This window comes from Chiloscyllium plagiosum, unplaced genomic scaffold (genome assembly GCF_037043375.1).
Source record: "Chiloscyllium plagiosum isolate Xiang-an unplaced genomic scaffold, Cpla_swu_hap1 HiC_scaffold_6, whole genome shotgun sequence".
NCBI lineage: Eukaryota > Metazoa > Chordata > Chondrichthyes > Orectolobiformes > Hemiscylliidae > Chiloscyllium > Chiloscyllium plagiosum.
The window spans coordinates 104,521,235-104,548,551 of NW_028270144.1; the positions used below are offsets into that span (position 1 = coordinate 104,521,235).

At 40.5% G+C, this 27,317-nt stretch overlaps 1 protein-coding gene and 1 long non-coding RNA gene across 10 annotated transcripts in view; one reads left to right on the top strand and one right to left on the bottom strand.

The window, feature by feature from the left end:
• Positions 1 to 27,317, bottom strand: part of LOC122550838 (F-box-like/WD repeat-containing protein TBL1X) — a 399,517-nt gene that overhangs the window by 347,697 nt on the left and 24,503 nt on the right. The window lies entirely within an intron of this gene.
• LOC122550839 (uncharacterized) overlaps positions 1 to 27,317 on the top strand; it is a 207,051-nt gene that overhangs the window by 106,765 nt on the left and 72,969 nt on the right. The gene's annotated exons all lie outside the window — the stretch shown is intronic.

Sequence of the window (27,317 nt, forward strand, 5' to 3'; positions counted from 1 at the left end):
TTTCCAAATGCCCTACCATGTCTGTGCTCAAGCAGGGGTCAATCAACAGCAGTAACAACAGGAAACTCTCTCTTATAGAGTCATTTCTCCCACTAAGGGATGCAGAGTTCAATTGTAACATCCTAAATATAAATAGTCCTGTATTGGAGGTTTACACACAGATTTGTTTAAACTATCATTAAAGGGAAGAATGGTGGACGCAGGCTGTGTTCAGTCTCGATGTTGTTTTATTGATTAAGAGAAATTAACTCTGATTTGGTCACTGAAATATTGTCAGGATGCAAAGAGTGTGCTACAATATTTAACAATTTCATACAGGCATTATTACATACCACCTGCATTAAATAAGAATGAAGAAAATACAATAAAACTGCTCTTTTCACAATGTACACTGATAATAAAATTAAGTAACAAGTTTGTCCTATTCTCCCTAACATTGCCGAACCTCAATTATCTCCTGTTAACCCACACACATATAATTCCTATTAGTTAGAAAACTAAAACAGTAAGATTATACTTTGAGAATTTTTCCAATTTATAATCGAGCAGAGCGATTAGGAAGCAGCTAGAGTAAAATTAGTATTTTGTACTCTCATCAGTTCATGGAAATGTGCATATAACGTTTACTCATGATTTGTAAAAGTCTGAGATTATGAATGTGTGTTGTGTCATACATGTTAAAGCCTTTGAGCTTTAGCCACCTGTTACAAAGAAAACAAAACTAAGGAAAGGGAGGACAAAGATAGGGTCATTTCGTGACTAATAAGATTTTCTTTGCTCGTGTCAAAATGCAGAGGTGCTTTCAATAATTAAAGCTTCCATTTTGAGAGACACAGGAAGAAGTCAGGAAAAATGCCGAATCAAAAATTACATTGGATGCCTTGGCTTGTATTTTCTGAAGACAGAATTTTAGTCTGAACTGTGAATTCCTGTTTTTTATTTAATTTTAACCCCCCAATACAGGGGAGAGGAATGTAGTCATAGAATTTATTTTGTAAGGAGTTTAATTTGTTGTTATAATCAGATAACAAGAGCTTTTTCATATTTAATATAAGGTTAAACACAACAGGGTTCTAGGCCAAGCCATCTCCAGGTGCTTCATCGGTGCATTGCTCTCCATCATCAGAATTGGGGATATTCACTGATCATTACTCAATATTGAGCACCTTGACTCCTCAGGTACTTAAGCAGTCTGTGTCCCCATGCAGCAAGACCTGGACAATATCCAAGCTTAGAATTAGCATATAATGTTTGCACCTCAGAAATGCCAGACAATGGTAATCTCCAACAGCAGAGAATCTAACCATTATCATTTGACACTCAATGGCATTACCTTTGCTGAAACCCTCATTGCCAACATCTTAGGGTTACCACTGACCAGAAACTGAACTGGACCAGCAATATAAATACTGTGACTACAAGAACAGGTCAGAGGCAATAAATTCTACAATAAATCAGTCAGCTTCATCATCCAATGCCAGCCCATCAACTACGAAAGACACGTAAAATCACAGAACCTCTACAGTGTGGAAACAGGCCCTTCAGCCCAACAAGTCCACAAGAGTATACCACCCAGAGGCATTCCCCTATTACTCTACACTTACTCCTGACTAATGCACCTGACCTGCAAATCTTTGGATTGTGGGAGGAAACCGGAGCACCTGGAGGAAACCCATGCAGACACGGGTAGAATGTGCAAATTCCACACAGACAGTCGCCAGAGGCTGGAATTGAACCCAGGTCCCTGGCGTTTTGAGGCTGCAGTGCTAACCACTGGGCCACCATGCCCACATCATGACTGTGACAGAATAATCTCTGCTTACCTGGATGTATGCAGATCCAACAGTACTTAAGTTGCTCAACACCACCCAGGACATGACAGCCTGCTTCACTGGCACCTGTCCATCACCTTCACCACTGATCCAGCAGTACACCATCTACAAGGTGCATTGTACAACTCACCAAGCTTACTTTGACTGCACCTCCACCACCTCGAAAAATAAACTCAATATAAAGGAGAATAGTAAAAGATTTTTTAGGTATGTGAAAGGGAAAAAAATGGTTAAGACTAAAATTGGGCCCTTGAAGACAGACACAGGGGAATATATTACGGGGAACAAAGAAATGGCAGAAGAGTTGAATTGGTACTTTAGATCTGTGTTCACTGGGGAAGACACAAGCAATCTCCCAGAGGTAACAGTGGCTGAAGGACCTGAACTGAAGGGAATTTATATTTACCAGGAAGTGGTGTTGGAGAGACTGTTAGGTCTGAAGGCTGATAAGTCCCCAGGGCCTGATGGTCTGCATCCCAGGGTACTGAAGGAGGTGGCTCTAGAAATGACAATCTCCAACAGCAGAGAATCTAACCATTATCATTTGACACTCAATGGCATTACCTTTGCTGAAACCTTTGGTGATTATTTTCCAGAGTCAGATAGATTCAGGATCAGTTCCTGCGGATTGGAGGGTGGCTAATGTTGTACCACTTTTTAAGAAAGGAGGAGAGAAAGTAGGAAATTATAGACCAGTTAGTCTGACCTCAGTGGTGGGAAAGATGCTGGAGTCAATTATAAAGGACAAAATTACGACACATCTGGATAGCAGTAACAGGATAGGTCAGAGTCAGCATGGATTTATGAAGGGGAAATCATGCTTGACTAATCTTCTGGACTTTTTGAGGATGTAACTCTGAAGATGGACAAGGGAGATCCAGTGGATGTAGTGTACCTGGACTTTCAGAAAGCCTTTGATAAAGTCCCATATAGGAGGTTAGTGAGCAAAATTAGGGCGCATGGTATTGGGGGCAAAGTTCTGACTTGGACTGAAAATTGGTTGGCTGACAGGAAACAAAGAATAGTGATAGACGGCTCCCTTTCGGAATGGCAGGCGGTGACCAGTGGAGTACCGCAGGGATCAGTGCTGGGACCGCAGCTTTTTGCAATATATATTAATGATATAGAAGATGGTATTAATAGTAACATTACCAAATTTGCTGATGATACAAAGCTGGGTGACAGGGTGAAATGTGAGGAGGATGTTAGGAGATTACAGGGTGATCTGGACAGGTTAGGTGAGTGGACAGATGCATGGCAGATGCAGTTTAATGTGGATAAATGTATGGTTATCCACTTTGGTGGCAAGAACAGGAAGGCAGATTACTACCTAAATGGAGTCAAGTTAGATAAAGGGGCAGTACAAAGAGATCTGGGTGTTCTTGTACACCAGTCAAACATGCAGGTACAGCAGGTAGTGAAGAAAGCTAATAGCATGCTGGCCTTCATAACAAGAGGAATTGAATATAGAAGCAAAGAGGTTCTTCTGCAGCTGTACAGGGCCCTGGTGAGACCGCACCTGGAATATTGTGTGCAGATATGGTCTCCAAATTTGAGGAAAGACATTCTGGCTATTGAGGGAGTGCAGCATAGGTTCACAAGGTCAATTCCTGGAATGGCAGGACTATCTTATGTTGAAAGATTGGAGCGACTGGACTTGTATACCCTTGAGTTTAGAAGACTGAGAGGGGATCTGATCGAGACGTATAAGATTATTAAAGGATTGACACTCTGGAGGCAGGAAATACGTTTCCGCTGATGGGTGAGTCCTGAACCAGAGGACACAGCTTAAAAATAAGGGGTAGGCCATTTAGGACAGAGATGAGGAGAAACTTCTTCACCCAGAGAGTGGTGGCTGTGTGGAATGCTCTGCTCCAGAAGACAGTGGAGGCCCAGTCTCTGGATTCATTTAAGAAAGAGTTGGATAGAGCTCTCAAGGATAGTGGAATCAAGGGTTATAGCGATAAGGCAGGAACAGGAAACTGATTGAGGATGATCAGCCATGATCATAATGAATGGTGGTGCAGGCTCGAAGGGCAGAATGGCCTACTCCTGCACCTATTGTCTATTGTCAATAGCAAGTTCACCTCCAAGCCACATACCAATCTTGGAACTACATCACTGTTCTTTCATTGTGATGAGCCAAAATCTTCAATTTTCTTTCCTAACAACACACAGGATGTTCTTACACCACAAATACTGTAGCAGCTCAAGAAGGTAACTCACCACTACCTTCTTCAGAGCAATTAAGGATAGGTAATAAATGCTGGCCTAGCAAGTAATATCTGCATCTCATGAACATTGTTTTGAAAAAAGTCTATGCAGTGGTAGATTGTAAATTCACATTCTCTCAACATCTATTCAAACCTGAGCTTGACTTGCAACTCCATGAGATTTTGAGCAGTTAGCCAGTTAGCTGTCAAAACCAAATGTAGCATGTCATAATGAGTTTCCAAGCATTGCAATTTGGTGCTCCACAGTACATACCTTCTAAGTATCAACTGGAATCATGCAATAGAAAACCTCAAAAATATGTAACCTAAGTCTAAGTATTAGAGTCCATACTGAATGTTCATTCTTTTTTCCCTTGTCAAAATTTAAGCTATTTCAAACATTGGACCCATTAGAATAAAAGCTTTGCACATCTCATTAGAAGATGTAGGAGACTGAGTCAAATATAATAAATTGCATTTATAAAGAAGAAAAACAGTCCAAAGCAATTTAGAAAAGGGAAACCAGGAAAAAAAGGCATAATGGAGAGAAAGTCATTCAGATAGATAACCAAAAGCTTGGTCAAGGAGTTAGTTTTGCTGAAGGGTCTAAAGTAGAGAAAAAACTTAAAAGAACACAGAGAGGGAATTTCAGGCAATGGGACCGAGTCAGCTGAAAATCTTTCTCCATATGATGAGGTGGATAGAGCATGGGATGCTCAAAAGAACAGAGCTGAACAAATATTGAGAGATGTCAGATATTCATAGAATCCCTGCAGTGTGGAAGCAGGCCACGCGGCTCATCGAGTCTAAACTGACCCTCCGAAGAGCATCCCACCCAGACCGACCTCCCTATCTCATCCCTGTAGGGTCCATAAAGACCCTCACCAATGTTTACAGATGCATCATTCAAAGTATACTGTCTGGGTACGGTACTGCTCTGCCCAGGACAGTAAGAAATTACAGAAAGTTGTGTACACAGTCCAGACCATCATGGGAGCCAATTTCCCATCCATTGACTCCATTTACAGGTCTTGTTGCAGTGGAAAGGCTGCCATCAAAAACCCATCCCACCTCAGTAATGCTCTCCCACAACCCTTGACCACACGTAGTCTAAGAGAACAGATTCATCCCTGCCATTATTAGACTGATGTATGGACTCTCTAACTTCAAATAATGCTGACCTTGTTATCGTTGATTTTGCCTAGCGCATGCCTGTATGCCTTATTTTGTCGGGTTTTTTTTAACCCTTGATCTGTATGCCTTTGCTTACTATGATCTGCCTGTATTGCTTGCAAACAAATCTTTTCACTGTGCTTAGGTACACGTGACAATAAATCAAATAATCATTTACTATAACCCTGCATTCCCCACAGCTAACTCACCTACCCTGCACATCCCTGAATGCAAATTAGCATAGCCAATCCACCTAACTTGCACATCTTTGGACAGTGGGAGGAAAACCACACAGACAGAGAAAGTGCAAACTCCGCACTGACAGTCACCCAAAGCTGGAATTGAACCTGGGTCCCCAGCACTGTGAGGTAGCAGTGCTAACCGCTAAGCCACTATGTCACCCAAAATATTCCAAAAGTGGAAATGGTTAGAGAGATACAGTGAGGGCATTAAAGGATTTATGCATAAAAGTTGTCATGTTAAACTGGAGGCAATACTGAGGCAAGTGCCAGGTTAAGTTAGCAAGGTTACAGTTGCTAGATGAGCAGCACTCATCACAGGATAGGATATAAGAAGCACAGTTGCTGTTACTTGGACTCGCTATATAACTACATTGGCTACAAGCGTAGGTCAGAGGCTAACAATACTGTGGCGAGAAACTCATCTCCTGATTCCTAAAGCCCGACAAGGCATAAGTCAGGAGTGTAATGGAATGCTTCCCACTTTCCTGAATAAGTGCAGTTCCATCAACACTCAAGATGCTTGATGACATCCAAAATAAAGTAGCCAGCTTGTCTGGCATCATATTCACAAACATCCACTCCCTCCACCACAGATGCTCAGTAAAAGCAGTGTGTACTATCTACAGGATGCACTGCAGAAATTCACCAAGACCCTTAGATAACACCTTCCAAATACATTACCACTCCATCGAGGAGGACAAGGACAGCAGATACCTAGGAACACCAACTCTTGGAATACCCCTCACCATCCTGACTTGGAGCTATATCTCCATTCCTTCAGTGTCACAGGGTCAAAATCCTTCAAAATGGCATTGCATGTATAAGGTGGTAGCTCAGGAACTCCTACTCAAGGGCTACAAATGCTGGCCAGCCATCAACGTCCACATTCTATATGTGAATTTAAGAAAAATTGTTTCAGAGATTGTTAAGGGCGGTGGGCTTGTCAGTTTTGAAGCAGTTGCGTCTGGAAGGGACATTTTAATATAATGAGGCTGAATCAGAGGAAGAAATGCAGATATGGAACAAGAAGTTGATCTTTGTCATTTATAGGTCATAACATACCTCAAGATTGAATGGAATATAGAGGATGTAAGTAGCCTCATGCAACATAAGATAGTACGGGACATGGAACCAATGTCACACAGTTACTGACTGGAATTGAGACTGACAGCTTCAGCATCACTGATGTTTAGTAGGAAGGCCAGGTAATACATTCAATATTGCATGCCTGAAAAAACAGGCAAAGTGCAAAGCCAACAAGGAGAGGCACAAGCGTACATACGGAAGATCACTTGACAGGCAGGACTTTTGTTCCCAGATTTCAATCTCCATCAGTGTGAAATGCAGACCAAGAACTCTCAAATGCTAATAGCAGGACACAAAGGGGAGATTGTGCAGGCAGTCAAATAATTGGTAGTGTTAAAACTCCTCAATTTTCATTAAAAGAAATAATTTTTGGTTTGGAGCTGTGAACTGTAATGAGAGAGCAGAAGGTGACCATTGCAAGTTTTAGAGGAAGAGAAGCAACAATCTGATATTTGTTTATGAGGTCAAGCCTGAAAGCTAATTGCAGGTTGTTTCTTGTTAAAAAGTACTGTACAGACATTTCAACTTTGGAGAGGCATTATGCTCAAACACATAGCAGATGTATGAATTGTAACAAGGGCCTTACAGGGAGACACCCAGTCTAACAAAGAAATACTAGAGTTTGAACTGATTTCTGAACTGTATGTCAGAAGGGTTTTGGCTACCACAGCAAAAGGATGGAGGATTGAATGCTCACTCAGTCTTCTCACTATCTACTGTAATGATACTATGGCTTTAAGACACGTAGTTTGTCCTGGTTTTGAAGAAAGGTTAAGACAGAGGTATGAGCTGGCTAAAGAAAGTCCATAAAATAAACAGCTTGTGATGCCTTGGGTTCTTTTTTTTTAGAAAGTAGGAAAAATAGAAGCTGTCTGGAAGGGTGGGGAAAGCTCCCATAGAACCAAGATTTTTAGATTTAGTTTTTCATTAGCAGTTGCTTCAAGCTGGATGTGGAGGCTGTTTTTACTTTCTCGGTTACAGCAAAAGGCTGGGGTTCTCTTCCTGCTACTAAAATTGCATGTGGAACAATCTGTTTTACTGAATTTGCCATTTGCAGGGATGTGTTTATAGGATATTACTATATTGGAACAGTTACTGGTTAGTAGTTAAATAATCTAATTTCAGTTACATTTTCCAATAGTGCTCAATTATTCCAATTCGTTTTTTGCTTTTGTGTATGAATAAAGCATGTTCACTTAACACTGAGTAGTCTGACCAATTGCATTGCATCTAAATTTCAACACTTTACACTTACCTTTAAAATAAGAAAGTGTTAGGATCTGGACTATCTTCTGAATATATTTGGTCTGGTCCAGAATGCTAATTATTAAAAGTTCAGACAATAGAATCTCCTCCATAATAGGTAATAAGAGAAAATTCCTCGCAGTCTACTGGAATTGCATATATTGGTGTCTTTGAAATCCAAGATACAATGCCATGTGCCTGTGATATTACAGATTGTGGAGCCTACTTAAGTGAACTAGTCAGTTACATAATTTTTCTTCTTTTCAGTTATCCCTTAACTGCGACTGTTTGTCTATCTGTCTCTCTTTGAGAGAGTGGCGGGGTAGCTGGAATCAAAGATGATTGGGTTTAAACTATGAACATTAATTAAGACTACCTTGTGGTTTAACTTTGCTGTGCTAATGCTACTGGCATTATCAATAAATTCTTAAACCTTTTGTTTAAGCTATAAACCTAGTGCCTGGTACTGCCTATTCAAAAAGTCTTTGGAAGACGCTGGAGTCAATTTCGAGAGTCTTTGAGAATTTTAATTTTACAGTGTTGCAAATATGGGAATAAAGAGATGGATTTGACTTGGTTGTCTGTCTGTATCTTAACAGTTGCTTCCAGAAATGTTGTCCAATTAAGAACACTAGGCAACTTCCTGAGTCTGGAGGCTTACAGAAGATAGTCCAGTAGTTGTCGTTCTGTTCGCCGAGCTGGGAATTTGTGTTGCAGACGTTTCGTCCCCTGTCTAGGTGACATCCTCAGTGCTTGGGAGCCTCCTATGAAGCGCTTCTGTGATCTTTCCTCCAGCATTTGTAGTGGTTTGAATCTGCCACTTCCGGTTGTCAGTTCCAGCTGTCCGTTGCAGTGGTCGGTATATTGGGTCCAGATCGATGTGCTTATTGATTGAATCTGTGGATGAGTGCCATGCCTCTAAGAATTCTCTGGCTGTTCTCTGTTTGGCTTGTCCTATAATAGTAGTGTTGTCCCAGTCGAATTCATGTTGCTTGTCATCTACGTGTGTGGCTACTAAGGATAGCTGGTCGTGTCATTTCGGGATGAAACGTCTGCAACACAAATTCCCAGCTCAGCGAACAGAACCACAACAACGAGCACCCGAGCTACAAATCTTCTCACAAACTTTGAATAGTCCAGTAGTAACATATTAGCAGTTTACTACCTGGGATGGGAGCTACTGAAGTCTGTAGGAAGATGAGAGCACACACATCCATCCTCGGCAATCAGCCACAAAAATAGATAAATATGTGGATCATGATTGCAGTCATACTTAGAGGAAATTGCCTATAGTAACAGAGGTCAATTTCTGGAGCCTACACATATGGCACAATGGCACCTCTTCACGGATGGACTTGAAATCTCCTGCCTCCTCTCAAAACTTTCAAACTATCTTTCAGTGAGCTGAGAATTAGCTTGCCACGCAATTATAGAGCCGCAATTTTCAGGCAGGGTGCCACTTCGCAAACTCTTTCCAAAAATCGCAGCATGTCAGGAATCCATCATGCTATTCACCAGCATCACTAACTGTGTTCTTGTCATCATCGCTACAAAAATTTGACCCATGTCTTCGGATGATTGACATGAAGCACATAGATGAGGAAATGTAGAGTGAAGGTAGGAATAAATCCTTTAGAGTCTTCAAAAATAGTGGTGCAGGGCCAGGTAAACCAACATTGACTTTGCAGATGAAGTCAGAGAGGTGAAAGTAGGTAAATATGTAAGTTAGTTCGCTGAGCTTGAAGGTTTGTTTTCAGATGTTTCATCACCATACTAGGTAACATCATCTGTGAGTCACTCCGGTGAAGCACTGGCCTCTCTATTCATAGGTCTTGGTTTCTTAAAGTGAGTGATGCAATTTCAGGTTCTTTTTTTCAAAGGAAGGGAGATAGCATCTAAATTGATGTTTAATCATGGAGTTCTGGTTAGAATGCCATGCCTCTAAGAATTCTCATGTGTGTCTTTGTTTCGCCTGTCCTAGGATGTGTGTGTTGCCCCAGTCAAAGTAGTGTCCTTCTATGTCTGTATGAAGAGAAACTAGATACAAGTAGAATTAAGTACAGACCATCATAATAGCCCAAAAACAGAAATCATGAAGACGACCGTCATGGTCAATTTGTAAGAGGTTGTGAGGGATGAGAAAGTTAGTGCAATATGGTTGCAACTAAAAGGGATGTAATTTGTGACTTTCCATAGGGCCAGCGTGGATCCATGTTGGGGTGAAGATCTGACTATTGAGATTCAAGCATGACAACATGAGGAGAATGACTTGACAGTTTAATTTTGAAAGAATGGAAAATGCCAGCCAGTACCTGGGCCATGGCTCAACAATGAGTCCATAATACATTTTACTAGATTTCTTACAGTGTGGAAACAGGCCCTTCGGCCCAACAAGTCCACCCAACCCACCGAAGCGCAACCCACCCAGACCCATTACCCTACATTTACCCCTTCACCTAACACTAAGGGCAATTTAGCATGGCCAATTCACCTAACCTGCACATTTTTGCATTGTGGGAAGAAACCCACGCAGACACGGGGAAAATGTGCAAACTCCACACAGAGAGTCGCCTGAGGCAGGAATTGAACCTGGGTCTCTGGCGCTGTGAGGCAGCAGTGCTATCCACTTTTAGGACCATAGCTTTAAATTTAGGGTAAATTATGGTGGTTTATGACCTGCCGTGCAGTCTATTTGACAGTAAGCCTGGGAGGTTTGATTGTTAGAGATCAAAGGAAGGTTAAGATTATATTTTACAAGGAACGTCTAAAGGTGTTTACACATGAAGACAATAGCAGCGATTTGAGTTTACAATGAATACACTCTGCATCTCTTTAAAATCCCAGAAAGATATTACTGGTATTGGGATTTAAACTGTTACATTGTAAATGGCCCACTTAAATCTAGATAAAAAGGACTTGATATCATATAAAGCTAAATGTCCTTTCTACCTAGATGTATTTTACAATATCATAGTACAAGGCGGCAGAGGAAGACATTTTTGACATCAGGTTACAGGCTTCCTTATGACTGAATGAGTATCATGGACAGACTCCAGTTTGTTTAGAGAGGCTTTCAGCTAGAGAGCCTAATGTGTAAGCAACTAGTCCTGTAGCTGAAGCAGAGAGAATGCTGACTCTATTGTTCACCAGATAGAATGAATGCAAGAGCTCTTGCTCAGATCACAGAGCTCAAGTTCACTGGGATTTAATAGAAGCTGGAAGATTCACTTAGCTCTGGTGAGAAGGTTATAACATCCAGTGTAAGAATCACAATGTAAGTCAGTTCCAGGATTTGAAGTTACATAGCTCAGAAAGTAAAACTGAAGCAAGCGATTGGGAGCTTAGAATAATTTTAGACTGGCTCTTTGAGGATAAAGTTTCATTTAAGGGCCAATATAATGTGTTATTTTTGTGGGAGATAGTCAATAATGTTAAAGCTTAAATGTGGAATCTCTTCTACAGTTTAAAGTACAAGTAACCTATAAAAATGAAACTGTGTTTAGTCAGTGATTTTAATCATTAGTAATAAGTTTAAAAATGTCATTCTTTCAACTATTACTATAAGCAGAAAAGGCAACCCTAAAAATGAAATTGAATGAAACTGTTCATATAGGAAATAAAAGCATAATGAGGTTAGGAAATCGAAACTGAAACTTTGTTGAAAGATAGGAAATCAGTCCAGATCAGTTCAACAATGGTTGTGGAAAAGAACACAGCCCAGACCTACATGCTGAGTATACACTGTTTCAAGTCTTCCTGCATTGACAACCAATTTAGGAAGCGGTTAGGCACATTTGTTCGTAGTGGAATATATTAGTACACCGGGCCCCGTACTTCGCACACAAAAAAAACGAGTATGCACTGTACCTGTTTTAACTCAACAAAATAGATGACAAGCATTTGCTAGTTTATTTCTGAGGGCAGTACCCTAACAGAGTCAACCTGCATCGTTTGAAATCTGAACAAAGTCTGGCAGTTAACTGTCAATCAGTATTAACTGCTGCATTTCACAAGGCAATGTGTTTACCAATCATAATCCATTTGCAAACCACTCCGTACTCTTCACCAATGCAGTAGAAGTGCTGATTTACCCCTACAGGTTTAATTGGAAGAACACTCGCTTTCGGAGCACAGCGCCTTCATCAGGTGGCTGTGAAGGAGCAGCGCTCCGAAGGTTAGTGTGCTACCAATTAAACCTGTTCGACTATAACCTGGTGTTATGAGATTTTTAACTTTGTACACCTCAGTCCAACACCAGCATCTCCAAATCAGGTTTACCCCTTAGGGGTATTCATGCAAACTGTCCTGATGAATAGAATATAAAATGCATGGGCAAAATTCTTGTCACAATATTCAAGTTCTGTATGACCAAATAACTATTTGTCTTCTGACAAGAGGTGTCAAGGTGCCATAAAAACACATTTGGGTAGACTGAATCAAAAATGTTTTAGCTGACTAGATTTTCCTAAGATAAAACAATTTTTAAAAAACCACAAAATGGTTATAGCCTGTCATTATAAAGTGTCTCAGCATACTGCATATCAGAAAATGTCATATTTGTTTGTCACTTTCACATTTCCTTTTATTCAAACTGGCTCAAACATCAGTTGGATTCACAAAGCTGACATTTGATTTAGAACAAGTGGCTTCAAAATTATTAAAATTATTTAATAATGAAGTCAATTTATGAAACATTGTGAATAATCTAAAAGATTCATATACTGTATCCAAGTAATACAGTTATTATAATCTACTTTGCTTAACTTGCATGAACTAATTAAATTTGCAATCAAATATTATCAGGTATTGGATAACTGAGTACTTTCAGTCTATACAGTAACACCTCACAACAAAACATTAAAAAAAAGAGGATTGGTCCTCCAGTCATTGGAATCATATTGCTGTCCTCTGTTAAAGATAATGTTGCTCACAGTTGGATACAAAATGACAAACTGTCACCTTTGGGCATTCTTTATTTTTAATGTCATCCGAACTAAGTGAAGCAGAGTTGTCTTCTATAACATTGCTGAATTTAACCTACTTTACAGAGATATCATAGCTGTCACTGCATTCATTTCTTCAAATTAAATGGGGTGTATATTTCTAGAGCATTAATAAGAAGATTGTTTTTGAAGAATGAGTGGCAATTGTCACAATATCCTTGAATTACAGGAAAGACTTCCTAATCATAAACTATCTTCAATCTGTGGGTGAATGTTGGGAAATGGCTTATTGGTTGAGGACTGACTGAAAAATAGGATGGTTTTCAGAACAACCCTCTGAAACTATCCAAAAGCAATATTAAACCAAGATTGCAATGGGATCATTTAGCAGGATGAGAAAGCTTTATAAGGTTTATAAATGACGAAAGTAATTACACCCACTTTCGGTCATTCATACAGAAGGACTTTCCATTTCCAACAAGAAACGATTTGACAAACTTCCCTTGACATTTAATGACCTTACAATTACTGAAACTCCTACCATCAGCATCCAAGGAATTATCATAGTTTAGGTTGGTTTTGAGCTATCTATATAAATACAATAGCTATAAAAGGTTAGAGGGCAGATCAGAGGCTGAGAATTCTGCGGCAATCAACTCACTGCCCAACTCCCCAGAAACTTGTCCACTAACTCCACGCCACAAGCCAGTAATGTGGTAAGATGCTCTCTACTTGCCTAGATGAGTGGGGCTTCAAGCTCAACACCAAAGTCAAGGCAACCTTTACGATTGCATCCACCCTTCTCCATAATAGACACTCACCTGCACTCCGTTGCCAGTGTACAAGTGCAGTGACATCAGTGTGGATCAGTTACCAGATGTACTGCAGCAACTTGGCATTATCCTCTGACTGAGTGGATAAAGAGTGGAGCTGGAAAAAGCACAGCAGGTCAAGCAGCAGAGAAGGGGAGTCGAAATTTCAGGTCAAAACCTTTCATCAGGCCTGGGGCATGCGGAGGGAACAGGGCTGAGAAATAAATACAGGGACTGGGGTTGGGCTGGGGAAAAGGTGGGTGGGATGGCAATAGATGCATGCAGGTAGGAGGTGGCTGTGATTGGTCAGTGGGAAACATGGAGTGGGTGGGTGGGAAAAAGATGGACATCATCTTCCTGAATCTCTCCACCCCCTCACCACCTCCAATTTCTCCCCATATAAATGTGCAGCCCTCCACTCCCACCTCATCATCAAACCACCTGACAAGGGAGGCGCAGCGATTGTTTGGTGCACCAACCTCTACCTCGCAGAAGCCACATGCCAACTCGCTGACACCTCCTCCTACCACCCTCTAAATCATGACCTGATCTCTAATCATCAAACCATTACCTCCAAGACCATCCACAACCTCATCACCTCAGAAGACCTCCCATCTACAGCCTCCAACCTCATAGTTCCCCAACCCCGCACCACCTTTTTCTATCTTCTCCCCAAAATTCATAAACCTGACTGTCCAGGTCGACCAGATGTCTCTGCATGCTCTGCCCCATGAAACTCATCTCCTCTTATCTCGACTCCATACTAACTCCTTTGGTCCAGGAACTCCCCACCTATGTTCAGGACACCACCCATGCCATCCATCCTCTCCATGACTTTCAGCTCCCCGGTTCCCAACAGCTCATCTTCACCATGGACACCCAGTCTCTCTACATCTGTATCCTCTATGAAGAGGGCCTCAAGGCTCGCCATCTCTTCCTCTCCCGCAGACCCAACCAGTCCCCTTCTGCTGACATTCTCATCTACCTGACGGAACTGGTCCTCACCTCAGTACCTTTCCTTCCAATCCTCTCACTTCTTTCAAATCAGAGGGGTGGCCATGGGTACCCACATGGGTCCAGGCTATGCCTGCCTCTTCATAGATTACGTGAAAAACAGTCCCTCTTCCACAGCTGCAGCAGCACCATCCCTCACCTCCTCCTCCCTATATCGATGACTGTATTGGCACTACTTTATGCTCCCCTGAGGAGCTCAAACAGTTCATTCACTTCACCTATACCTTCCACCCTGACATTAAATTCACCTGGACTATCTCTGATACTTCCCTCTCCTTCCTGGAGCTCTCCATCTCCATCTCTGGCAACTCATCATCAACATCTATTACAGACCCACAGATTCCCACAGCTACCTCAATAACACCTCCTCCCAACCTCCCTCCAGAAAAAACATGATCCCATACTTCCAATTCTTCCGCCTCCACCATATCTGCTCCCAAGATGAACAATTCCACTCCAGGACATGCCAGATGTCCTCCTACTTCAAGGACTGTAATTTCCCCTCCCATGATCAACAACGCCCTCAACCATAAATCCTCTCCATTTCCTGCACATCTGCCCTCAAACAAAACCAGCCCAACTACAAGGATAGAATCTCCCTGGTCCTCGCATTCCATCCCACTAATCTGCAAGTCCACGCATCATCCTCCGCCATTCTGACCCAACCACCAAAATGATATTTCCCTACCTACCTCTATCCACTTTTCGCAGGGACACTTCTCTCCACGACTCCCTCGCTAGGTCCACACTCTCCACCAATAACTCCTCTATACCTGGAATCTTCCCCTGCAGCTACAGCAAAGCCTGCCCCTACACCTCTCCCCTCACCTCCATCTGAGGCACCAAAGAATCATTGCAGGTCCAGCAGAAATTCACATGCATTTCGTCTAACTTGACTTATTGCTCCTGAAGTAGTCTCCTCTACATCAGAGACACCGAGAACAAACCCAGAAACCAGCTCAGGGAACATTTATGGTCCATATGTTCTAATCAATCCTACTTTCCGGTTACAATCCATTTCAACTCCCTTCCTACTCCCCCGACAACATGTCCATCCTGGGCCTCCTCCATAGTCAAAACAAGGCCACATGCAAACTGGAGGAAGAACACCTCATCTTCTACCTCAGGATCATACAAGCATACAGCCTTAACATTGAATTCACCAGCTTCCAAATCTCCCCACTTCATCTCATGCCCGGTCCTCCCTCTTCACCATGCCCCCTAAACCTGTTCCTCTTCCTTCCCACCTATCTGCTCCACCCTTTCCACTGACCATTCACAGGCACCTCCTACCTGTATCCACTTATCGCCATCCCAATCACCTTTCTCCCAGCCCCATAACCCTCCCTCTATTTATTTATTTAGCAGCCCCCTTCCCCTCCCCTAGTCTGATAAAAGGTCTGAAACATCGACTTCTCTGATGCTGCTTGAATTGCTGTATTTCTTCCACCTTCACTCTTTATCCACTCTGACTCTCCAGCAACTGCAGTTCTCACTTCATCCATTATCCAATCTCTATTATCATCTGACTCTACGTTCCAACAGCTGTGACCACTTGAAGGACAAGGACAGCAGATGTAGAGAAGCACCAACACTGACATGTTCGTGTCCAAGTCACTCACCATCTTGACTTGAAAACATATTTCATTGACTTCACAACTGCTGGGACAAAATCCTGGAGAAACCACCCTAATAACATTGTGGAAGTATAATACATGGACTGCAGTGGTTCAAGAAAGTAGAACATCCCTGCAGGATATGGTCCAATTCCTTTTTAATAATTCCATCTCTACTACATTATCTGGCAGTCCTCTCCATCTGCATTTCATTCTGACCTTGGAAATGGTCTGATAGTCAGTATAAAATATGCCTTTATCTGGCTTAAAATGGTGAGCCTCTATACCCTCCATGCAAATATATTTAGAATAATTGCATAGACCTTTTTTGTAAACTTAGTCTATTTTACGCTTTTGTTGGACCACCTCACAATTGTTTCTTTTCGAGAGTGCAAAACCCAAATTCTCTCATTTATCTGTCCCCTAACATTGCAAATCAGTCTCATGTCTCTCAGGCTTCAGTGTCTTCCTTGTATCCATGATCAAAACTAGAAACAATAGTTTGACCACATTAAATGCTCATTTTTTACCAAAATTGCTCATTTTTCCCCCAAATTGTTCCCCTAAGAAATAACTAACAAAACAAAGTCATGCAAGAATCAATTTCAGTAAAGCAGAGAAATGTTGATATTGCATTTCAAGTTTCATTTAAAAAAAAGTAGCCATGGGAAATATAAAACAATAATTCTGGTAATGTATAGCACCTAAAAACATGGAAATATATTGGTACATAGGAGGCTTTTATGTAACACTCCATGTGCAGCATAAACCTGTCTTGTGTTTATGACACAAGTGTGTATTGACAAGAATTTTTCTTCCATAATCCAGATATAATTCTTCATATTATTTGAGTGCTTCTCATTCTGCTTCAATTGTCCTGCATTTAAATACAGCTTAATGTTGTTAACTTGTCATCTTCTACCCTATGAATGCCTATCAATATTTCAATCCAACAATTGATGTTTTACAACTCATTCCTCAATGTGTCACCAACATAACAGTAAATGCAGTTTCAATATTCAACTTTTATTGTTTGACTTTAATACCTGAGACCTTCATGGATTAAAACATAGCAGAGCTCATTTGTAAAACTGACTTAAAATGGCTGCTGGAATCCCCTGTCAAGCCCAGGCAACCTGCATAGAACATAAAAAAAGCTGCCTCAGAATTTTCATTTTTAATCAAGCAGCACAAACTCAGTGAGGTGTCAAGAAATTCATATTGCTTAGAAATGCAAAATTCTGTGGATATTGGAAATCTGAAATAATAACAGAATAGTTGCTACTGGACCTAAAACATTAACTCTGTTTTGCTCTCCACAGATGCTCTCAGATTGGCTGAGTTTCTCCAGCACTTCTCTCTAATTCACATGTTTTTTTTAATGCACATTCACATGATAGCTTTAAAAATCACACAACACCAGGATATAGTCCAACAGATTTAATTGGAAGCACTAGCTTTTGGAGCACTGCTCCTTCATCAGATGGTTGTGGAGTACATGATTTTAAGACAACAGAATTTATAGCAAAAGATTACAGCGTGATGAAACTGAAATTATATATTGAAAAATACCTTGATTGTTTAAGTCTCTCATCTGTTAGAATGACCATGTTAGTTCCACCTCTTTCATATGTAAATCGCAAAACTTTTTTTTAAAAGTTACATTCTCAAGTGAATTTTAACAATTGGTGTCAGCCCAGATAATGTATTGAAGGTGTTAGCCCCTTGCATGCTGCTGTCTGTGCCATAATCTTTGGACTGATTCTAATCTAAAAAATGAATTAACAGAATCTTACATTGATTCATGCAGTTTTTGAGCAAAGTACAATGTAACTCTGCAAGTACAAATTCACCCCACAAACGTGTGTGTGTGTGTGTGCGCGCGCTTAGGAGTGCGTGTGTGTATATGTGTGTGTGTGATAGTGTGTGTGTGTGTGTAGGAGTGCGTGTGCGCGCGCGCGTAGGAGAGTCTGAGAGTGTGTGGGAGTGCCTGTGTCTGTGTGTGCACACATGTGCATGTGTGCGCATGCACGCATGCATGTGTGTGTAGTGCAATGGGATCACGTAGTATGACATGAACCCAAGGTCCATTCTAAGCCCTCCCTATGGGTATCGAACTTAGCTATCAGCCTCTGTTCAGCCACTTTTCACTGCTGCCAGTCCCGAAGTCTGCCCGGGAGGACGATCACCCGAAGGTCCGAGGTTGAATGTCCCAGACCGCTGAAGTGTTCTCCAACTGGGAGGGAACACTCCTGTCTGTTGATTGTTGTGTGCTCCTACACACAGACACACCTACACACACACCGAAACAGACACACATTGACACAGACACTCCGACAGACAAACACACACAGACACTCTCATGCTCACACATGCACCCTCTTACAGAGTTGGACCCCTTTACACTCACTCACACACGCACGCACACACATACACTCTCTCTCTCTCACAACACTACCGCACCCCCCCCCCCCACCTCTCTCTCTCTCACACACACACACACGTTTGTGGGGTGAATTTATACTTGCAGAGTTACATTGTACTTTGCTCAAAAACCGCATGAATCAATGTAAGATTCCGTTAATTCATTTTTCAGATTAGAATCAGTCTATAAATTATGGCACAGACAGTAGCACGCAGGGGGCTAACACCTTCAATACATTATCTGGGCTGACACCAATTGTTAAAATTCACTCAAGAATGTAACTGAAAAAAACTTTTGCAATTTACATACGAAAGAAGTGAAACGAACATGGTCATTCTAACAGATGAGAGACTTAACAAATAATCAAGGTATTTTTACTGTATAATTTCAGTAAAATTGCACTGTAAATTTTTGCTATAAATTCTGTGTCTTACAATCGTGTACTCCACAACCACCTGACGAAGGAGCAGTGCTCCAAAAGCTAGTGCTTCCAATTAAACCTGCTGGACTATAACCTTGTGTGATTTTTAACTTTGTACACCCTAGTCCAACACCGGCATCTCCAAATCATGATAACTTTATACCTTGAAGATGAAAGATTACCCAAGGACAGCTCAGTTGAAAATGAAAAGGTGCTATATTGGAAATATATGAAACATATGTCAGTTGCTCACTTGGTCAAAATAAAGAAAAAGTAAAATTGACTAAACACATCATGGATATAGTACGTTCCCCTCTTGACCCCAATCTCAGAAAACCAGCACTGCTGAAAAAATAACTTGGAAAAAGAGCTAATGAGAAATTATTGATACCTGCAAGCTTCAATAGTCCTGAAGAAATTGAACAGCAAAAAATATGTGGGGATCAAGTTTCATATTCATAACTCAAAATCTTTTAAAAAGATTGTAAACTCCAACTGCCTTTACCTTCCTGTCTGCACTAGATATCACCTCCACCTGACGACCTGTGCGATGTCATGTTCTTTAATTTTTTCACAGATTTAATAAAGAAAACTCTGCTCTCTTTCACTCAAGAAAATTTTAGATTTGTTCCCCTTCATTTTCAAGGAGTTTTGGTGTAACTACAATGTGAAAGCTACATGGTTAACAAAAAAGGAAAAGAAAAACATTATGAATGACCAAGGGAGAAGAGGGGGTTATTGGCTCTTCCTCACCTGGTTTTAACAAGTAGTATAAAAATTGTTCAAATTTATTAATTGACAGAATAGTAGGTTACTGAGTAAAAATTCACTGAAAATAAATGAATCAGTAATAATAGTCATCAAGATATTTTAGTAAACATCACCATCAAAAGTGTTTAATTAAGCATTTCTTGACAGGAAAACATAAATAACCAAAATACAGATTTTTAAAAGTCTAGTTTGAATACAAAATAAATGTGTATGTTACTGGTAGCTTATCACTCCCATGAAAGTGGTTGCATTTTGTACAATACCCTGGCCCAACCAAGGTGTTTATTAATATACAAACTTATTGCAGTAACTATTATACAATCATGGTAGCCTTCATCAGTATCAGTCTTCCAACATTTATTATTTGACAACAGTCAGATCGCTCAGTATACAGCTGGTGCTTCACAGTGACATGATATAATATTAAAGGTTAATTCCAACTATAAATTAAAGCAGAGATTGAAAACTGTTCACTGTCTGCTCAACAGCTCTTTCACGGAACACTAAAATAAAAGTTGCACTTTGATTTAAAGAATTAATCAGTAGATTTCTAAACGCATATTCATTTTCCATTAAAAGTTATGATATTTGGTTTACATGCACAATACTAGCTCAGTATTTCTGAAGACTTTTCTCTACAAGTCAAGTGGTGATTTGTACAAAACAAAAATTCCATCTAAAATCTTATTCTACAGGAGTGAGAGGATTCAAGAAAACTGTTTGAATTTCTGATATCTGTGAAGACACAATTAGATTTTCTTCTTTGATGCCCAAATATGCACTGAAGATAATTTGTATCTGGGGAGTGAGTGAGAGCTCTCAGATGTTTTGCCTCCCAGGCCATTTGTACAGCATGGAAATGCAACCATCCTGGATTTAGCACCACTTGTCAAGGAAATCCAAGGGAATTCCATCAATGGAGGTCTCCTTCCATTTTTTGCTCCTCACTTTCTCCAGGCACAGGGAAGAGAAAAATTTCCCCAAATATTTTAATTGGCAGCAATGCTACATGATAATCTTGGTTCTTAAATATATGCCAATTTAATTTCTTCACTATTTTTCTGCAGAAGGCAATTGCTTACACCGACAACTTTTCAGTACCTCACCAAGACATCATACATTGTTTGGGAGCAAGAAAAGCAAATGCTAATTTGGCCCCCAAGCAAAACAGTCCTAACATGGCTATGTAATGAACAACAGAAACCAGGATTGGCTTTTACTTTCCTGACCCAATAACAGACAGACTTGTTGACGCACTCTTACTATATCTTGAGCAGAGGTAATGATAATGGAGTAAAGAGCTCGGATGAATTCTAGATTACACAACACCAGGTTACAGTCCAACAGGTTTATTTGGAAGCACTAGCTTTCAGAATGCTCCCAAATAAATTTGGGACGATAACCTGGTATTGTGATTTTTAACTTTTCCACCCCAGTCCAACACCAGCTCCTTCACATCACGAGTTCTAGATTGGTATGGCTCAGTGTGACGCATCACTCAGTATCACATACCACAGTTACTCATTCAGCTGTTCAAAAACAAGTATGTTAAAACAAGTAATAAGTATGAAAAAGGAAATAATTTGGACATCTAATTAAATCTTAAATTCAAAAGCAACAACAGATGCCTAATAAAATTACACATTAAAAATTCTTTGTTGAAGTTTCTTGGATTGATTCACAATTCTGATGTCTGAGCTGTTATGACAGAGGATTGATGAAAGTTGAGTCTCAGGTATATGAACATTTTGAATTAGAAGCAGAAGTAGGCTATTCAGTCCCTCAAGACCGCTCTGTCGTTTAGTAAGAGATCACGACTGATTTATTGATGTTTTGAATTCCAGCTTGCCATTTACAGACAATAAGAATCAATTCCCTTATCTAAAATTTATCTATTTCAACCGTAAAAATATTCAACAAACTCACCTCCACCACCTTCTGAGGCAGGAAGTTCCAAAGTAGCACAAGCCCTGGGGAAAATAAAATCCTCATTTCTGAACTAAACGTATATCCCCTAATTTGTGTTTTTTTTTAAAAAGTGCCCCCGAGTCCCAACCCATTCAGCCTCTCGTTATTAACCCAAACCCTCCATTTTTCTCATAAGACACACACTCATTCCAAAAATCAATTAGTAAACATACACTGAACTGCGTCCAAATCATTTACATCCATCCTTAAAGGAGACCAAAACTGCACACAGTATTTACGGCGTAGTCTTACCAATATGCTGTATTATTGAAGTTAGCATCTTTACCTTTATGTTCAAATCCTCTCACCATGAGGACAGCATTCCATTAGGCTTATTAATTACTTGCTGTACCTACACACAGGGGAGGCAATAGCCTACTGGTATTATTGATTGACTCCTAACCCAAAGACCCAGGAAATAAGTTCTGAGGACCCACGTTCGAATCCCACCATGGCAAATGGTGGAATTCGAATTCAATAACAATATCTGGAATTAACCGTTTAATGATGACTATGAATCCATTGTTGATTGTCAGGAAAACCCATCAGGTTCACTAACATCCCTGAGGGAAGGAAATCTGCTATCATTACCTGGTCTGGCCTACCTGTGACTCCAGATCCACAGCAATGTGGTTGATTCTTAACTGCCTTCTAGGCAATAAATGTTGGGCTAGTCAGCAACACTTTCATCTGATACGTGAATTAAAAAAACATTTTTTGACTCATGCACTGGAAGCTAGTTCCCTCAATACCATGAAATTCTGCAATCATTCTTCACCTCAAGTAATATTTTTTTAAAATTCTTCCTGCCAAAGTAAAAGTCTTCACGTTATACACCATCTGCCAGATTTTTGGCCACTCACTCAATCTATTTCCAGTAAACAACATTCTTATGCCTTCTTCACAACCAAGTTTCCTATCTAATCTTTGCGACAGCCTTCATTAACATTCCTCAAGCAAGTTGATCAGGCTTCCAAAGGCAACTCACCTGAGCAAATACACCAGTGTTGCATGCCTACCGCAATGAATGCAGCTGTCACGTTGGTTACAGGGTGAAAGCATGTGATTGCAATTCTCAACTAATGGGGCAGCACGCCAATGATGCCTTAGCTCTACAGGAAGATAAATCTTTCATTCACCTTCCTTTCCAACTTCTGCAGAGTCCTGTTCAGGGTAGCCTCAAGCCTATTCCACTCACTACTGACCAAGTTCTGCAATCCTACATCTGAGGTCAGAACCAGGACACCTAAACAAAAAGTACAGTATGGAATATAGTAGATGGAGTATGAAGTTAGTGAGCTTATATTTGCTTTATGCCTAAAAATGATATAAAAGCACACAAATTTTTAAAAATTCAATTGTGATTCTTCTCAGCTGCTTCCACAGGACGAAAACCAAAATTTAACAATTCCTAAACAGCAACAAAATTTCTGCCTTTCAATCTTAATACAATCTCTTCTTAATTATAAATATCATAAGCATCAAAGTTTGACTAAACACGCTTTAGTTTACAAACGAAGCATTTTTTGCTTAGAATGCAACAATATCTATCTATGGGAAATAAGTCTTGGAAGCTCTTTGCACATGAACTATTTCCGCTCCAAGTAGCATACACAGTTTCATGTATTTTCCCAGCCAGCCTAAATTAATTCAGAGTTTGAGGAACGTTACCAATCATGACCTATTCAGACTAGGGTATCGTCTGTTCCACTCCCCTGCACTGATCGGAGTTAAAAGCATATGCTAGGCAACCCTCATAAATGTACTCAGGTTATTGGTAGTATAAACTCTAACAGAGCACTTTGTGGTTTCATGGACAGATTTTATTGAATACCTAATTGTGTTGACTTTTAGCTTCATTTTGTGTAGTAAACAAAAATGAAAACAGTGCTCCTGGAAACTCACAAAGGAATTTCTTACCCCTAGGCCTGCCACTTCTTAGTAACATTTCACCTCACACATTGAGGTTCACAAATCACCAAACATTACAGTCAATGCTCTGGAGATGAAACTTAATTATTAACATATCATAAAATAATTATGATGCATCTATACTGCTTGTTATTTAGTCTATTCTTTCTATATTGTAAATTGTAATTTTTTTAGCACTAATTAACTTAGCAAGTTAGGATTCATTTACTGAAATGAAGCGTCCCTTATCCTTTGCCTCTACTAATCTTTTCAAACTGATCAGTTTGAAAATCCGCAATTGGTTTGAAATAAAGCTTTAAGGAGTTTTCTTTTGCTATGAAACGTAAAGTTTTATCCAGCCAATTCATTAAGAACTCAAACCAGGTTTTATTTAAATGTTATCACCCTTGATAAGTTAAGGATGTGTAAAGCATCAGAAAAGATCACATGGAAAAGGGAAAAGGTTTCCTTTGTCAAGATTAGACAGCTTGATGTTGGACATCACAGATGCACTAAATTTAGTTCCAACAATCCGCTAACAGTGTAAGAATACGAAGATAAAATGTGACTTACTGATACACACAGTTTGAGAATTGCACATCCAGCAAAGAATGTGAAAAAGTATCATGCATTCTTGCTAGAAGACAATCTAATGATGGTTCAATGTAGTGTTTCTTCACTTTTCTATCCACCCATTGTGAGCATGATATCTGATACAGAGGTACATTGCCATTCTTGTTACAAGTTCTCAGAAGCAAAGTTTGGAGTCCTTTCTTCGAAGGTAAATCTAACCTGTGTTGGCAGCCTGTGGTAATCATGTGGTTTCAGAGTTAACCACAATTTTGCTAACTGGGCAAACACTCTACCTTTCTAACCTAGAGATATTGAGACTTGTAATGTGACATTTCTCCTGGGAAAACGAAACAAAGATAAAGAAGATGGCACGCATGTGGTAACTATCATAATGGTGATGTGGTGTAGTAAGCATGTGTGTGAAGCCTTCAAATCAAAACAGGACTGGACTTTAATGCAACAAACTGAGTCAAGAAAGTTGTATCTGAACATCCAGCAGTACCAGGTAGCAAAATAATGAAGTTTACACCTAGAACAGATTTACTGATATCATGTTCCTACTGTCCAAAGCAAAGAATTTGTAGTGAAGGCAGCATACAAGAGGAACTCCAGGTGTAATATTAAACTACCAACATTATTGCTTATAGTTTTCCATGCCATCAATATCAATAGACAAGCTACTGGTCAGTGAGGATTAAATAAATCTCTAACCCTAATCCCTAAGTAGTTGTGGGACCCCTAGTGGAGGTAGTTTTATCATCGACAGCCACAGGTAAGGTGCTGAAGACTGGAGGGTGGCTAATGCTGTGCCATTACTTAAGAAAGGCTGCAAGGAAAAAAGTCAGGGAACTAAAGACTGGTGAATCTAATGTCAATGGTGGGGAAGTCATACAATCACACACCATGGAAACAGAACCTTCGGTCAAATGGGTCCACACCAATCCATGTTCCCAAACTAAACTAGTCCCACTTGCCTACATTTGACCCATATACTGCAAACCTTTCCGAATCATGTACTTATCCAAATGTCTTTTAAATGCTGTAACTGTACCTACATTCACCACTTCCTCCAGTTCAATCCACAACTAACCACTTCCTATGTAAAAAAAGGTTGCCCCTCATGTCCTTTTAAATCTTTTTCCTCTCACCTTCAAAAGATGTCCCCTAGTTTTGAACTCCTCCATCCTATGGAAAAGACCTTATCTATGCCTCTCATGATTTATAACTCTTATTAGGTCACCCCTCAACCTCTTACATTTCAGTGAAGTCAGTCCCAGCCTATTTTTATCTCAAACCCTCTAATCCCAGCAATATCCTGGTAAATATTTTCATAAGCCCCTCCAGTTTAACAATATCCTTCCTACAACAGGGAGACCAGAACCTGTACTCCAGAGGATGCCTCACCAACATCCTGAACATCAACAACTCCTACACTCAAAGGTCTGACAATGAAGGCAAGCATGTGAAAGCCATTCTTAACCACCCTGTCTACTTGTGATGCAAATTCCAAAGAATTATGTACCTGAACCCCGAGGTTGCTCTGTTCTACAACACTACCCAGAGCCCTACCATTAACTGTATAACTCCTGGGAGAACGGGAGGACTAAAGACACTGGAGAGTCAGAGTTGATAAAGTGTCACTAGAAAAAGCACAGCAGGTCAGGCAGCACCCGAGGAGAAAAGAGTCAACCTCTTGGGCAGGACACTGCTTCAGTATAAATCCTGCCTTTTACTTGTTTACCAAAATGCAATTCCTCATATTTATTCAAATTAAAGTCCATCTGCTACTCCTCAGCCCATTGACTCAATTCGAACAGGTAGGATCTACATGCATTTGCAAAGTCAAGTACTGATTCAGGATAGTTAGCATGGCTTTAAGCATGGGAAATTGTATCTCTTAAATTCGATCGAGTTTTTTTGAAGAGGTGACCAAGAAAACAGATGAAGGCAGAGCTGTAGATGTTGTCTGCATAGAATTTAGCAAAGGCCTTTGACAAGATTCCACATGGTAGACTCATTAGCAAGGTTAAATCGCATGGGATCTAGGGAGAGCTAGCCAATTGGATACAAAATTGGCTTAATGGTAGGAGACAGAGGGTGGCGGTAGAGGGTGGTTCAGACTGGAGGCCTGTGACCCACGGCTTGCCACAAGGGTCAGCTTGTAATTTATGGAAAGGATTTAGATGAGAATATAGGAGATACTGTTAGTAAGTTTGCAGATGACACCAAAAATTGGTTAAAGTGGACTGTGAAGAAGGTTATCTAAGAGTTTGGTTGATCAACTGCCAGTGGGCCAAGGAATTGCAAATGGAGTTTAATGCAGATGAATGCAAGGTGTTGCATTTTGATAAGATAAACCAGAGCAGGACTTAACACAGTTAATGATAGTGCCCTCGGGCATGTTGTGAACAGAGACTTGGGGATGCAGGTACATAGTTCTTTGAAAGTGGTGTCACAGGTAGGCAGGCTGAAGGTGGTGGTTTTGGCACACCTGCCTTCAATGGTCAGAGCACTGAGTGCAGGAGTTGTGTTACAGCTGTACAACACATCTGTAAGGCCACATTTGAAGTATTGTGTACTTCTGAGTATTGTGTAATTCTGGTTGCCCTGCTATAGAAAGGATGTCATTAAACTGGAAAGGGTGTAAAAAAAACTGAGACTGGAAGGTTTGAGTTATAAGAAGAGGCTAGATAGGCTTGGACTTTTTTTTCCCCAAAAGCATAGGAGGCTGAGGGGTGACCAGATCGAGGTTTATAAAATCATGAGGGGCATGGATAAAGTGCCTAGTCAAGGTCTTTTCCCCAGGGGAAGTCCAAAACGAGAGGGCATAGCTTTGAGCTGAGAGAGATAAGATGTTAAAGGGGCCTGAAGGGCAACTTTTCCACACAGAGGGTGGTGCGTATATGGAACAAGCTGCCAGAGGACGTGGTAGAGACAGATACATTTACAGCATTTGAAAGACATGTGGACAGGTACTCGAATCAGAAAGATATATAAAGCCAAATACAGGTGAATGGGACTAATTCAGTTTAGGCAAGGATGAGTTGGGCTGACGGAAGTGTTTCCGTGCTG